Source organism: Vulpes lagopus, chromosome 11 (assembly GCF_018345385.1).
Source record: "Vulpes lagopus strain Blue_001 chromosome 11, ASM1834538v1, whole genome shotgun sequence".
Lineage (NCBI taxonomy): Eukaryota > Metazoa > Chordata > Mammalia > Carnivora > Canidae > Vulpes > Vulpes lagopus.
The window spans coordinates 33,388,037-33,392,767 of NC_054834.1; the positions used below are offsets into that span (position 1 = coordinate 33,388,037).

Genomic DNA, 4,731 nt, shown 5'->3' on the forward strand with positions numbered 1-4,731 from the left:
TAAATAAAATCTTTAAACAAATTAATTTACCAAAGAATTGGAATCCAAAGGCCCAGGAAGATGGATGTCTGGCTTCTCCTTTACTGATTTCTGGTGTAGTTCTTGTCGATAGCTCCTGTCACTTCATCCTCAGTGTTCTTCAATGAACTCAAGATGGCTTTATACTTTGATGGACTTGATAAAGGTTCTATGACAACCCAGCACAGGTGTCTTTTTAAGTGGTGCTTTAAGAGTCACAACCGTTAAGTTTCATGAAAAAAAGTCCATGTTTCTCTCAGTCATCCCACACCCTCACCCCACTCCCATATTCGTTCTACATTCTCAAAGCCCAGCGCATGCCTGGTATGGTATGAGACCACACTAATCTATATTGAATGAATTAACAGTAAGCCCAGCTCCGAATGGCAAAGCAAAATGATGATTGCCCCCAATATTCTGATCCATTTAGCTACCTAAGTGTGTGTCTTATTCACTTGGAGACTGAAGAACTCAGCCAACATTTTCTCTGCCAGAAATAGCCTTAATGGTGCAAGAACAAGTGAAATGACACCACAAGGAAGCAATCCGTCAAATCGGTAGTGTGGGACATTTCTACAGAACAAAAATCTGAAGATCACCAACAGCTCTATGCCATACAATTTAAAAAGAAGAAGGGGAAGAAGGAGAGGAAGGAAAGAGTTGTAGAACAAAAGAGATTATGGATAAAAACAACTAGTGCAAAGACTAGACTTTACTTAGACTCTGAACAATCAAAAGACATAGTGAGTGAATCTGGGAAAGATAAGTATGGGCTGGGTATTAGATGATTTTAAGGAATTCTCATTAATTTTGTTAGGTGTGACATTGACACAGTGATTACGGTAAAAGTAGAAAGCCCTTATCAGTCAGCAATGCATACAGAACTGTCTCCTGGGAAAAAGACTCAACATCTTTACTTGTTTTAATTTTTTTTCTTTCTTTACTTGTTTTTAAATCTCTAGTAAAGATTTGTACATGTGAGGGGCATTCAATAATAGAAGATTGGTCAGATGTTGATTATTGTCACAGTTAAGGATAGATACACGGACGTCCCATATACTATTGGCTCTACATTTGCATTCACTTAAAAATTTCCATAAGTAAAAGTTAAATGTAGGCAGCCCCAGCGGAGCAGAGATGACAATGTAAACCTTCAAGACTATAATTTCATGCTCCCTTGTATAGCCATATACCAGGGGGACCCAAGACAGCATTTACTGGGTTTTGTGCACTGACTTTGAACACTTTCCAAATGTGATAATCTGGTGCTCATTACTATTTTTTTTTTAGATAGGAGATCATATGCACTGTTAGAAGCATCAAAACTTCATTCTATTCATCTTGAGCACAATATTCCTCCCAGTACAGCTTTTTCCTTGAAAGAGGAGGAGGGCAGACAGAGGCTGGGGTGAGAGGTCGGGAAGGAGAAACAACCAGTGAGTTTTCCACTTTCGCGAGAATGGCAAGATCCTTGGGGAGACAGTAAATTGAAATTAAGGCTGTCTCAGGCAGCCTACAGGATGTGCCTGCAAATGTAGACATATCCAAATGGTGAAAAAGTCTGTTTGTGCCCATTCATATGAAGTGAATGCCTTGTAATGTGCTCCAGCCCCTGGGAATGGTGGCTGGATTTCAGGAACGGAGGCCGGAAGAATGGGATGGATTTGACATAAGTACTTTTAAGTGCTCTGAACGCTGGGCTCCTCCCTGTGGTTTAATAGCAAAGTCCACTGGGAGCTACAAGGAAGGAGCCTAGTGAATCCCTACAGCTTTTCGTTTTAAGGATAACAAATCTTAAAACAGGTGTGAGCTCAGAAAGATCCTTTTACTTCTTGTTTTTGGGCTGTTGTGGCCAGCCGGCTCTCTGTGTATTATTATCATTCCACAGAACGAAGTCTGGGGTGAGGGAAGGGAGGAGAGGTAAGAGAAGCTGAATAAACAAAAATTGCTTCGAGTGACTAATATTCATTAAGTCCACTGGTCATGCGCTATGAAATTTATTAAACTGTGGTTTCCAAGAGAATGTATTAGTGGAGCTAATGAACACAAATAAAAAAGAGGCCTCCAGGAAATGGTTTCCTGGGTCTGGATGAGGCTGCTGAGTAATGTGACAAGAGATTATAACGTTAAAAGCTTCTATTATAGTCTAGAAGGCTGATTATTGGAAGGGGTTGCCCTCAGTGGGGGAGGGAAGATAGGAGGGAGACTACAAGTCTGACTCTCCTGAAAAAGGGGCCTAATGCTTTTCATTTATATTCATTAAGGAAGGAGGCTTTGTGCTGAAGGCCTCTGAACCTCTGCGCTGCCATCTGGTGGAGAAGGGACTTGAGAGGCCATAGAGGACAGACAACAACCGCCATCTTTAAGATGTCAGGAATCTGCAGGTTGGCTTTACTGTTTCCCAAGTAGTAGCAGTGGAAACCCTTTGTGACTATGGCATCGGGAGCAAAAACTAACACCCACAAAGTAACCAATATATGTAATCTGATTTAAATACTGAATGACGAGAGCTCAGCTCTCCCATTCTGCTGTCCTTTTCCATCAGGACCTTAGCAATGAATATCAACGTGGTCCTACCTGCAGTACTGGGCTGAGGTGTGACCCATCCTGAGGACATTTGTTTCATAACCTAGTCCTGTTTCTCCCAGCAGAAACCTGGAGATAGGTCATCCTGGACTCTCCTCTTTCTGCTACCCCTGTCATCCAACCCAACAGCAAATACCGAGGCCTCTCTAGTCACCATATCCAGGGGCCACTTCTTACCATGTACACTGCTGCCACCCTGATCTGAGCCATTGGTGTCTCTCTCCCAGGTGATTGCAAAATAGCCTCCAAACTATGCTCCTGGCTTCCAACCTTGCAGTCCACAGCCCGTTCTCCAGCAGCAGCCAAATGAACCATTAGAACAGGCTAGATCATCTCACTTCTCTGCTCAAAACCTACCCGGGGCCCTTAAGCTCACTCAGAGTAAAATTGGAAGTCATATGATGTGTTTCAGGCTTTAATGGATCTGACCCAGCTTCCTCTAACTTCGGCTCTTATGCTCTCCAGTCACTCAGTCTGGTCCAACCACATTGGCCTCTTTGCCAGTCCTCAAAGAGGCCACACATCCCTGACTCAGCACCCTCCTCCTGGAAAGCATTCCCCAGACATTGGCATGGCTCTCCTTCTCCCATTCTCCCGGGTCTCCTGCCAAAGTTACCTTCTTGAGGAGGCCTTCCACGACCACCCCACATAAAATAATAACTCTTCCTCTTCCTTCAGCATTTTTATTTCTTTTCTTTGACTTATTGTATTAGCAGCATTCAGCACCTACTGAAATGTTAAATATTTATGTGCTTGTGTCCTTTTTTTCATCTTCCCCAAATCCCCTACAATGGAATATAAGTTCCATGGAATTAGGGGCCTTGGAGGGAATATAGTATTTTTTTTTAATTTTCTTATTGGAGTTCAATTTGCTAACATATAGCATAACACCCAGTGCTCATCCCAGCAAGTGCCCCCCTCAGTGGCCGTCACCCAGTCACCCCAACCCCCCACCCACCTCCCTTTCCACTACTGGAAGGAGCCTCAGTGTCCATCGAAAGATGAATGGATAAAGAAGATGTGGTATATGTATACATGGAATATTACTCAGCCATTAGAAATGACAAATACCCACCATTTGCTTCAATGTGGATGGAATACAGTATTTTTAACATAGTTCATGTTTTCTTCTGAAACTTTAAAAGCTGGCAAAGTCAACCTGCTCCAAATCCTTACAGACTTTTGCTAAGCTCCATAGAGGTGGGTGTTTCATCTGATCTAGTCTCCCTCTCTTGCTGGCACCTAGTACCGTGTCTGGTGAATGGTATATGTACAGTAAGACTTTGTGGGTTTTTTTGGTAGCACTAGGGTTTATGAAGCTGTGCCTGAGAAAGTATGGAATGTTTCGTGAATCTGCATGTCATCCTTGAATACGGGCCATGCAATCCTTCTCTGTATCGTTCCAGTTTTAGTACATGTGCTGCCAAAGTGAGCCTAAGGTCTTTTTAAAGAGTTTTATGTACCAAATTCACTCATTCTAAGTGCCTAATTCAATGATTTTTTTAACCAGATTTACTGAGTTGGTACAACCAATACCATAATCCAGTTTTAGAATGTTCCCCAAACTCCAAAAAGTACACTCATGTCCATTTGTAGTTTATTCACAACACCCCCAGCCCCAGGCAACCAGTGATCTGCTTCCAGTCTCTATAAATTTGCCTATTCTGGAGATTTCCTACATATGGGATCATATGAAATACAGTTATTTACATGTGCCCTCTTTAAGTCAGTATAATGTTTCTGAGGTTTACCCACATTGTAGCATGAATCAGTACAGTTTTTTATTTCCTTTTTGTTGCCAAATAATACTCCCTTCTATGCATATACTATTTTTAATCCATTTATCACTTGCTAGACATTTGAATTGTTTCTATTTTTTGCTGTGAATATTCACATACACGCCTTATGAACATGATTTCCTGCCCTCCGTTGGGTAGATTCCTAGGAGTGAAATTGCTGAGTTATTTTGGGTTATGTTTAACTTTTTAAGAAACTACCAGACTGTTTTCTTTTTTTTTTTTTTAATTTTTATTTATTTATGATAGTCACAGAGAGATAGAGAGAGAGGCAGAGACACAGGCAGAGGGAGAAGCAGGCTCCATGCACCGGGAGCCCGACGTGGGATTC

General features: G+C 41.9%; 1 non-coding gene across 1 annotated transcript; it reads right to left on the minus strand.

Annotated features, from left to right (window-relative positions):
* Positions 1–3,933: 3,933 nt before the first annotated feature.
* LOC121472377 lies at positions 3,934–4,038 on the minus strand. The gene has a single exon (XR_005982865.1). It is a non-coding gene; the product is annotated as a U6 spliceosomal RNA (small nuclear RNA).
* Positions 4,039–4,731: the final 693 nt, after the last annotated feature.